Source organism: Canis lupus, chromosome 23 (assembly GCF_011100685.1).
Source record: "Canis lupus familiaris isolate Mischka breed German Shepherd chromosome 23, alternate assembly UU_Cfam_GSD_1.0, whole genome shotgun sequence".
NCBI lineage: Eukaryota > Metazoa > Chordata > Mammalia > Carnivora > Canidae > Canis > Canis lupus.
The window spans coordinates 5,551,314-5,562,918 of NC_049244.1; the positions used below are offsets into that span (position 1 = coordinate 5,551,314).

General features: G+C 36.3%; 1 long non-coding RNA gene across 2 annotated transcripts; it reads left to right on the forward strand.

The window, feature by feature from the left end:
- The first annotated feature begins 1,125 nt into the window (after window positions 1-1,125).
- Window positions 1,126-6,107, forward strand: LOC111091989. 2 transcript variants are annotated; one of them, XR_005376833.1, is made up of 3 exons: window positions 1,126-1,229; window positions 4,652-4,777; window positions 5,823-6,107. It is a non-coding gene; the product is annotated as an uncharacterized LOC111091989 (long non-coding RNA). The 2 variants fall into 2 exon arrangements; XR_005376834.1 differs by having other exon boundaries at window positions 1,141-1,229; window positions 4,668-4,777.
- Window positions 6,108-11,605: the final 5,498 nt, after the last annotated feature.

Genomic DNA, 11,605 nt, shown 5'->3' on the forward strand with positions numbered 1-11,605 from the left:
TACTAAATGTTATTACCAAGCACTTGCCCTGTTTCTCAATGCCGAAAGCATTTTATCCATTCTACAACTGTTCATAAAGAAATATTCTAGACAAATTAATGCATACATGGACTGCCAGAGAAAGCTGCCTGGGAAGTCATTAGCTATCATGTAAATAATAGAAAATTGCTACCAAAGTTTTATAAAAGGACAGATGAAGGAAAATTTTCTTTACCTAGCGGATTAAGGAGTCAGTGGGAAAATGGCCTTTAAGCTGAGCTTCAAAATATGTGTAGAATTTAATGGGTAGAGAAGGTGGGTGGTGTATTCCCAATTAAGAGAATAATGTTGGAAACTCATGGAGTTATAAATTAAAAGGTTAAAACAGAGAGGTGCAGTGGGAGATCCATAGTATTAACTGGAGGAAGACGAAGATAACTAGTTATTTTTCTTCTTCCTGCTTTACTCCTTCCACTCCCTCCCTCCCTTATTTCCTCCCTCCTTCCTTTTTCCCTTCCTCTTTTATCCTTCCTTCCTTCTTTCATCCCTCCCTCCTTTCTCCTTCCTTCCTTTCTCCCTTTCTCTTTTATCCTTCTCTTTTCTTCTTTCCTTTTTTCCTTCCTTCCTTCTTCCCCCTTCTTTCCTTCCTCTTCCCTCCCTCCCTCTTTCCTTCCTTCTTTTCTTCTTTCCATCAATTTTTTTTAACAGATTAATAAGCTGATTCAAGGAAGGAGAAGGGTTTTATCTAAGGTCACATTATTAGCAGCTAGGTATTGTGGCGTCTAAAAAATAAGAAAAAATCAGATCATGAAGCGCCTTGAATTCTACAACAGTTAGACTTATGACTTAGGTAGTCAAATGCCAAAAGAGTAGCATAGCCTTTCTTGGGATTTAGAAAAACAGTTCCAGAACTACTGGAAAGAATATGATTAGAGTTGGGACAATTAGTAAGAAAATAGTTGTAATCTGTAGGCAAGACCTGAGGAATATCACTGTAAAGGATTGAGAGAAGTTGAACATGAACAAAATGAAGATTGTTTAAATGTTCACATTTTGACACCTGAAAAACCTTGTCACAACATTCCATTCTTTATAGATGTGATTATCTATGCAATGCTACTATGACATAGTGGTGACTATAAGATACTGAGAATGTAGATAGTTGAATGTGTTTCTTCTTCCATTCCCATTTGTGGGAGAGAAGGTTGGCCTTACATCTCTTCTTGTTCTATTGTCAGAACGCTGCCTGGGTAAGATAGAGCAGTGATTGCTGTTTCTACTGCAATACTTACTATCAAAAATCCGTCCCCTGCATCAGTGCCAGATTACCTGTTCCCTACCTCCTTTATCCCTATGGTCAAATATATCAAACTTCTCAACTCCACTATCAATCCCTAACAATACAAACTCTTTTATTTTCATTTATTTATTTACTTTTAGTTTCTTCTAAGTTTAATCTCAGAAAACGTATATATTTAAAAAAAAAAAAAAAAGAGGGACACCTGGCTGGCTCAGTTGATACAGCATGTGATGTTTGACTTTGGGGTCATGAGTTTGAGCCCCACATCGGATATAGCGCTTACTTTAAAAAAAGAATAAAATAAAATACTGATACGTGGTACAATTAAAAAAAGAGAAGCGATTGAATCATATATCTAAAGAGTATGGGGGACTGTGCTAATTGTTCAGCTAAGTCCTACATCATTTTATAGCCTATCTAGCATGTTACCTACAAGTAATTTCCTCAAACATGTTTTCTATCCTTCAGTAGCTAGTATCATGCTTCTAAGCTTCTGTTTTCTAATTTGGATAGATGAGTGAGCTTGGCTGAGGGGATGCATTGTCAAAGCTGATTTATGTTGTTGTCAATCCAAACTGCTTAGCTCTGTAGCTGAAATTATCCTTTATATGCCCATTGTTCAGAGTTCAGAAAAACACCGTCTGTTCTATTGTTCATCCATAGTCAGGATACAGATTTCCTGCGCTGCTGTTGTTCTTTTCCCTATGTATCAAGCTTTACTGCAATAGCAGATGACTTTACTGCAGAGGTTTTTGGAAGCCACTCATGAAAGGAGAGAGCAGTTTTACAAATGGGCCACAGTGTGCTGGAGGTGATGTAAAAAGAATATCTGAAAGCCTAAATAACTTTACCAGTCATTTTTATTTTCATAGAATACATTAAAATACTAATGAGAGAAACCAGTTTATTTTTTCATTATAGAATAAGCCATTAAAACCATAGTTCTTAGAGAAGACAAAGACAGCAGCATGTCAGTATACATAAAGTGTGCTTAGTGATTATCTATGAGAAGCTCTGAGTAATTTCTCCGACAGTAGAGGGAATGGGGCTTTTCTATATATGCCTTTCTTTGATCAAACAGAATCTAAATAGAAAACAAAAGCTATACTCAAATTTGAGTAATTTGAGAAAGTTTGTTTGTAAATGAATTGTAAAAGGTAAAAAAAAAAAAGGGTGCCTGCATTGATCTTGGGAAAACTTTCTATTCTTACCACCCTGCACCAGAGTGAATTGAATGGTTATGGGATCTAGAACTAGAGAGCTATGCAGACAGTTACCTTGAGAGAAAGACTGGCTTTTGGTCAAAGGGACACTGGCTAGCACCAGTATGTCTCAAGGAGGAAACTAGAGAAACATAGAAGTCCCTACCCTCCTACCTTTCTCATATCTATTGGAGCTCCCCATTGGCTAACCAGAACTGGGAACCAGAGAGCAAAGAATCCCAATGCTGCTGCTATAGGTTACAAGGCAACCTCCAAGATTAAAAAAAAAAAGCAGGATGGAATATGGAGAGGGGCAATCTGGTAAATTATTTCTTAAATTTTCCAATACTTATTTTCTCCTTGAAGTCACCTTTTCTTAAGGTTAATATCTTGACCTATTGATCACTGCATTTTCTTCAAGATCAAACTAATTTATACGTGGTATTTTTTTTTTCTCTCCATACTTAGAGTCTTTACACTAATGCTTAGGAGGCTACGCCTCCCAAGGCTAGGCCTATGACAAGATGTGTGGCCAAGGAATCTGCTCAGAAAGGAAGAAAAAGGATTTTCACCAACTGTATCACCTCTCAGCATGGTTTCAAAATGTTTTCCAGTGCTTTACCTTATCCAGTTCTCACAAGACCATGAGATAGGCAATTCTATCCCTGCATCTGAAATAAGAAAACTAAAGCCAAGAAGCTGATTTTTCTTGGGTAGCATGGTACTTCTTTCTTTCTTTTTTTTCAAGATTTTATTTATTTATTCATGAGAGACACAGAGTGAGGGAGAGACATAGGCAGAGGGAGGAGCAGGCTCCCCTCTATCATGGAACTCTGGGATCATGCCCTGAGCTGAAGGCAGGGTCCCAACCTCTGAGTCACCCAGGTGTCTCAGCATTGTACTTCTGTTTTGGGTTCTATATGCTTGGCCCTGAGTCTCTGTATGTTCCTTGGGTCTGGAGAAGTTGCTATCATAATGCAGCTTCTAATGTTTGCTACTGTTTAGAAAACTTCACAACTTTGAAAAAAACTGTACATATCTTGCTTAAGTAAACCAATTCAAATCTTGAAAAATGAGTCATTTATAATAAACAACAAGCATCTGAACAATGGCTTCTGGGTTGTTCAGAGTTACAATTACATCTGCTGGACTGGAATGATTTACCTTTAGCCTCAGCATTATTCATAGCCTTTATATTACATGAGAGCCAAACAGTCTTTGGAATGGTTTTGGATGAATCTAGCAACAGCCCTGCAACTCACATCTTTAAGCATAAGGATAAACTTTGGAGTTCTTCATCTGACCTTTGCTGAAATAAGGAAGTGAATTTCAAGTGAATTCAACTTTTCCAAGTGAATTCAACTTCTCCTAAGATCATCATTTTATTATATTATTAGACCTAAAATTCCATTTTTCCCCAAAAAGGATTGCTAGCACAGCATATACAGCTTGTCAAGAATTTTGGAGATCTTCCTTTGGAATAATCCTTTGAAATTATTATTATAATAATTCCTTTGAAATTATTCCTGACCTAAAATGAGGGTCTCACTTTCTTTCCTGATTTTAATGACAGCTTAAATCACTTTTGCTTTTAGCAATGCCTGTATTCCCAAAGTGAGATCTTGTATTTCCCCCACTGTGTATGGAAAAGTTAGACTCAAACTGGAAGTGAACATTTTGTTAGTCTTAATTTAAGCACTTTGTAAAACATCAAATATGAGCATTTACCTAGAGATGGGAAATATACTGTAAAAAATGGTCCTATTCTTTCCACTTTATAATGTAAATTGAACTGAAGAAATTCATGGATTTTTCCTTTTTGCAGTTAGTTAGCTTTCAATAGTTTCTTAGTAAAATGCATTTCAGAAAAAAAAATTCAATGAAGTCATTTTTGAGCTTCTTTCTTCCCACATTTGTGCTAGTGAACAAGAAACAATCACAGCAATGAATTAATTACTCTAATAACATCTCTCATAATCACATTCTTTAAAGAACAAGGGTCTTTTTCCTTCTTGTATTGAAGAGCAGCCAATCAAAATACAGAGATAATTGTTCTAAAACCTCCTTGCTCTCCTTTTTAATATAATTATTTTAAATATCTAGGGAGAAAAACTAAGGAGGCACAATCAGAGGAGGAATTAATTACTCTATTAACTTTGCTTTTACCCAGTTTCATTTATTCACAGTTCTGGAAGGGGCCCTCCAGAGGTCACCATTCCATGTATCTGCCACCTGTCAGGGATGCTTCTAAGCTGTGCAGACAGATGGGTACCCTCCTAATGTTTTGCTCCACCATGTAGGTTTCATTTTTTTTTCTTTCTCTGTCTTTCATTATTCCTTTTTCTGTGCCTTTGGGCTATAATTACCCAGAAGAATAAATAAATTATATATTATATACATCTTGTACATCTGTATATATATATATACAGTATCCTCTCCTTTTTTTAAAATAATTTTTAATAATAATTTATTTTTATTGGTGTTCAATTTGCCAACATATAGAATAACAACCAGTGCTCATCCTGTCAAGTGCCCACCTCAGTGCCCGCCACCCAGTCACCCCCCCAGGCCTCCTCCCCTTCCACCTCCTCTAGTTCGTTTCCCAGAGTTAGGAGTCTTTCATGTTCTGTCTCCCTTTCTGATATTTCCCTCTTATTTTTTCTCCTTTCCCCTTTATTCCCTTTCACTATTATTTATATTCCCCAAATGAATGAGACCATATAATTTTTGTCCTCTCCGATTGACTTATTTCATTCAGCATAATACCCTCCAGTTCCATCCACATCGAAGCAAATGGTGGGTATTTGTCATTTCTAATGGCTGAGGAATATTCCATTGTATACATAGACCACATCTTCTTTATCCATTCATCTTTCGATGGACACCGAGGCTCCTTCCACAGTTTGGCTATTGTGGACATTGCTGCTAGAAACATCAGTAGCCTCTTCTATCATTGTCCCTTCCCGCCATGATAGGTAGCAGATGAGCAGCCTGGCAGTGGTGCAGGGAACCCACCCTTTGCTTCAGTGGGCTCGCCTGCATCCCCCAACAGGTGCTCAGGACCCAAATGTCAGCAACACTCAGCCCTCCTCTTCAAAGTGTGCTCCTGAGGGCTCCACCCAGCATCACTGTAGCACAGTGTGTCACTAACCTTTCTTTTTGTGATATGGAAAAAAATGCTATAAATGTTAGAAGTAGTCATTGTATGTTGTACAAGCATTTGTGGACATGTAAAATAAAAGTTACATAATGCTTCTGTTTAAAAAAAAAATATATATACATATATATATACATATACATATATATATATATATATATCTTCATTTTTCATTCTTTTCCAGGACCTTCTCCAATTTCTTGAAGATAATACACTATGTCAAAAGCGTACTTCATTAAATCTAGAACTTATTTTTGGAAAGGTAGCATGTCTTTAAAAATCTGTTTCTATTTTGAAGATGTAAGCTGAAAAACTGCAAGATGGATAATGATAGCATTCAGGAAACACTCCAGGGAGTAGAAAAAGACATGTTGGTAATACTGCCTCATTCCTACTCCTGGCCTTAAATTACATTTTGAACAATTTATTGAAAGCTTATTGCTGAGATTTCCTTTAGTCCTCTGCATGTTTATCATCTTTTAAACATTCTCTTTTAACATTTTAAAGAGAAAAAAATAAATTTTTCAAAATAAAAGTGATCATGTTTTTGTGTTTTGTTTTAATCTAGTGCAGTAATATTCTTTTGGAAAAAATTGTAAAATAGTTGAAAGACTCTGTGCTGGGGAATATCAGAGGAAAACTCCTCTAATCTTGTCCCATAAAATGAATGGCTATTGCAACTAGTCCTATATCCACATTCTCATGCTTTCTCCTTCTCAGCATTCGGGAGTTCAGAATTTGAGTTAAAAATTGAGTAGATATAAGTTATAACCTTTGAGTCCACATCTAAAGTCATAATGATTCTGATTTTCAGGAATTTTGGAGCAGAGTCTAGGTAATAATAGTTCTTTGTCCAGAGGCACCCTGTAGCCAGGAGCTTCTGTGGAACTAAATTCAAAAGATTAGATATTTCATACATCAGTCGGGATTCATGTTCAAAGATGCCTAATGATCTCAGGTATTATATTTCCTCTATGTATCTTTTTCTCCTGTGTGATTCTTATGAAAGGTTAATTAACAATACTGCAGTATCTTCAGCACTGGTGTTTATTATATTCATTTCTCTCTGAGCTCTAACAAGGAGGATGTTCACAATCTCGCAAAGAGAAAGACTGGAGTTATGTTCTCTCTGTTGTTTTAAGTTGATTTTGATATCAAATCTGCTCCCAATAAAATGAATATGGACAGCTGCATTAGCTTTTGCTATGGAAAAACATTTTAAAACAGTGGCTTAAAGTATCAACCATTTTCTCTAGTTCAGTTATGAGTTAGCTTGATGTTTCTTCTTGTACATCTGTGGTCATCTGGTGGGTTGGATGGTGGTTAGATAATCCGTGACATGGCCTCATTTGGAAGTTTGGTGGTTAGAAGTCTGATTGGTCTATTGGGGTCTCACGTGGTCTTCTGTCTTCCAGCAGGTTATCCCAAGCTTCTTCACATGATATGTACTTTTGAATAATGCTCCTTCAGAATTTTTGCCTACCTGGAACCTCAGAATATAACCTTATTTGGAAACAGTATCTTTGCAGACACAGTAAATTAAGATGAGGTTAAATGGATTATAAGTGAGCCCTATAACCAATTATCCAATAACTGGTGTCCTTATAAGAAGGCAAGAAGACACAGAGACACACACAGAGAAGGCCATGTGAAGATGGAGGTAGAAAAAAAGAAAAAAGAAGATGGAGGTAGAGATTGTAGTGATATAGCTATAAGTCAAGGTAAGTTAAGGATTGCTGAGAGACACCAGAAGTTAGGGGACACATAGAACAGATTTTCCTTCATGACCATCAGAAGGAATCAACCCTACTGTCACTGTGATTCTAGATTTCTAGCCTCTAGATATGTAAGAAAATAAATGTGTTTTGTTTGTTTGTTTTCAGTACCAATTTACAGCATTTTTAATGGAAGCTCTAGGAAACTAATACATGGTGATTTCAGGAATCCAAAAAGAGAAAAGATGAGTAAATCTAATGTCCAAGTGTTTCCTAAGTCTCCATATCACATATGCTAATATTTCATAGATCGAAGTAAGTTATATGGCTAACCAGAGTGAAGTAATGAAAAACAATCTCCAGTTCTTGGTAGGAGGAGCTGTAAGTCACATTGAAAAGAGCCATGGACATATATGAGGATAATATCTAGCTGGTTTTTTTGCATTTCACCTCTGCAAACTTGAGATGTGGCTCCTACCCTATGTCTGAGGGAAGCACAATTTAGTCTATGGCTCAGGTATGCCCCTAAGGAGCATGTTGTTTTGAAAATGCTAAAAAAAGGACATTATTTGATTAACTGATATAAAAGACCGCCTTGAGTTGTGCATTTAGGTTCTTGAATTTACAGATCAGAAATACAGTCTCTTGCGAAGAATGAACTGCAATTTAGATTTCAATTGGACATTTTGGACAGTTACAAAGAAGAAATTCTCATAGTTGCCCTATTGGCATAAAGACCTCTTAGAAGACAGGTTTGACCAGGAAGTTTCCTAAGGTCATATTCCTGTTTCTCTGATTTTTTTTTTTTTTTTTTGTCTTCTACATGGCTATATCAGTTTCATGCAAAGGCATAAATGACAAGTAACACAGCATCTTTGTTATTGTTGGTTTCTTTTGGTGCGCTGGAACATTAAGAAAACAATTCCCTGCAATTTCTCATATATGTTTGTTCAGATGATGTACTAACTAAGCTTAAGTTTCAAATGACTTTGTTCTTTTGAAAATGACATAAAGGACATTACTAAGCCAAATGACAAAATTTTTATGTGGATTTTAGAGTAGACAAAATTACCTTATCAATGTAAATTTATAAGTGTGTCAACTCTATTGGTGGTATGTAGGGGAATATTCCCATTCTTAGAAAATACTCACTGAATATTAGGGGTATCAGGGACATGTATACAGCTTACCTTCAAATGGCTCAGAAAAAAATTATGTAAACATCACACATAAGGACATGCAATAAATTGTAACAACTCAATAGAAGTAAAAATAGGTGTTCCTTTTACTATTTTAATTTTTACATTTTTAAGTTTGAAATTACTACAAAACATAAAAGCATCTTATTATTTTACAAAATCAAATAGCAATCAACTCACATCAGTTCTAATTTCTCAAGTTTCCTCTCTAACATTGCACAATATTATTTTTTTATTCTGGGAAAGAGGTGACATTGCCTTCTGTGGGAAGATTTTTATCAGGTCAGCTCAACTTTGGAAAGGCCAAATTCTTATGATTTTTTATACTCATGCAGAGGGTCTAAGTAGGCAAGCAATCTGTCTGTCAGGCTGCACCAGATGTCCCAGCTATTAAGTTGATCTACTACCCAGTGCCCACACTCTCTCAAAGACAGGCTAATGGGAGAGAAAAACAGGTAAGTGAAATGTCAAGGAGAACAGCAGTAAAAGCTCTGAATTGTATTCTAGTCTGCTTTGTAAACAAGAAGATGGATAGAACGTAAAGGCATTATGTTCAATGGCCCTCACTGAAGATGAAAAATAACTTTTTCTATATTAATAAATGGCATTAGGTATATTCATGCCTCCCTTTTATCACAGCCAACACAGTCATGCAGTCACAAACCCAATGATGAATAAGAAAATAGTCAATGTCTTAAAAATCATTTATTCAGTAACCAGTTTGTCAAGAAGGCTCAATGTGGTAGGGTTTAAAGGTGAAATGGCTTTATTTTTTCCATCACAGCTTTGTCAAATTTCACATTGCTATTCATTAATGATATGTGAATTTCACAGCTTTCCATTCACTCACAGTTATTAGAATTTGGACCTGTGTTAAAGCTTTAGAAACCAAACCAATTCACTGGCAGTTATTAAAATTTGGTCCATTTTAAAACTTCAAAGTTGAACTCAATTTGAAATTCATTTCCTTACCATACTCCACATAATCCCCCATTCTCCTCCCAGCATCACTGGCAGCCAGTGCAAGCTTGAGCTAGGATGGTGGCTATAGAAAGAGAGGGTAAGATTTCTGGCTCTAAGACCCACACACGTCTTCTAGTCCAGCTCATTGAGAGAGCAGCAGAGGAGCGGGGAGGCATAAGTGAAATTTCTCCTTTATTAACCAGATAGAATTTTAATATTTTTGTTACGGACCATTCCTGTTGCTTGGTCAACACTGGCTGACCCTGGTTATCTTCTAAAGGCAGACCTGCTTTCCTCATGCATCTCACTGATGCATGATATATGTTTGACTATCACATTGTGAGGTCTCCCCTTTTACCTCTCCCTGCTCCTGAGTTTGGAGATCTTAAATGGCACCAGATGACTCAAACTCAGCTGCCATTTGACTCATGGAAAACTCACATATTCCTCTCAGGTGTCTGCTATGTGCCAGCTCACTCTACTTCTCTTCTTATATCCTTAGAAAGATCCAGTGGATTTACTGGTCCTTTGCCCAAGCAAGTGTTCAACCAAACAATTGAAAACCAACCCCTCTCCATCTTGTAGCCATTCTTAACCACTTGTAGTCACTTTCATTTTCTTTGACAAGGAATAGTTGCTTTATTTTTCCTATCTACAAAACTTAAAAGATTTCCAATCCAAATCAAATATAACGTGATTATATTCACCAGATTTCTGATACAAAAATGTTTTTTTTTTCCATGTTCTATTTCAAGTGTCCTGAAAAAAACGTGTCCTGAAAATTCCTCATAAGGAGCCTGGAATTCCATTATCATTAGGCTATAACAAGGCACTCCATCCCCACTCCATTCTTGCCAGGGGAATGATAAAGTATGGAAAAATGGGGAGCTGAAATTGTCACCCATGCTGGGTAATAATGAACCCCTTTGCAATTCCACCTTTCCATTTCTGTATCCCCCACAATGTGCTTGACAGTGGAGACTCCTATTCCCAGCTGGTAATACTGAGTATGGAGTTACTTCTTCCTTTCCCCAATGGGTTGATGTCAGAGGGGTTCTAGTGGAGAGGTAGGAGTTTTCCAGCCACTCTGCTGTAACTAGAACATTCACAACATGATGTAACCAGCCCCCTGCTCCCACATGGTAAGCTAGAATTCCCAGTCCTACTCAGCAGTAATAAAAAGGCTCTTTCCTTGAATATGAACAGAGATTGCTTGGGAAACCTAGACATTCACCTTCCACTGGCAGCAATGAGATAGCATTACTCTTTTCTTAATGCAGCAGTATCAAAGGAATACCACTTAAACAAAAAATTTAAGTAAGATTCATGTAAATACCCCAAATTCCAGGTTCAAATGAAAAATAAAAACAATTACCTGTCATATCAAGAACTGTGAAAATAACTTGATTGGGAAAAGACAATAGACATCATAAAAAGGGTGACATGAATATTAGAATTCTCTGAAAAGGATTTTTTTCAGAAAACTATAGTTTAGACTACTTTTTGATTAGAAAAAATAATATAGTACAGGGAGTTCCAATATAACTCACCTCCATTTCTCTTATTATTATTATTATATTAGTATGGTACATTTGCCACAATAAATGAACCATTACTATTACTATTACATTGTTAACTGAAATCCATACTTTAATCCAATGTTCTTATTCTTTGCCTGGTGTCTGTTTCATTTCTATTATCCTTTCTAAATAAAACATTACATTTGGTTTTCGTATCTATTTAAGCACCTCTTCTTAGTGACAGTTTTTTAGACTTATTTTTGATGATCTTGACCATTTTGAAGAATGCTGGTCAAGTGTTTTGTAGTATTCCCTTCTATTGGATTCTGCCTCATGTTTTTCTCAGACACAGGCTGGTGCTATGACTTTATAAGAGGAAATTCATGGAAGTAAAGTGTCATTTTCATCATATTGTCACAAGAATACCTACAAGAATACCTAATATCTACATGATTTATTGCCTTTGGTATTGACTTTGATTAATTGGTGGAGATCACATTTGATGTCTCCACTGTAAGGTTCCTCCTCCTCCTTTCCATGGCCTAGGTTCTGGAAGAAATTCTGTTTGCA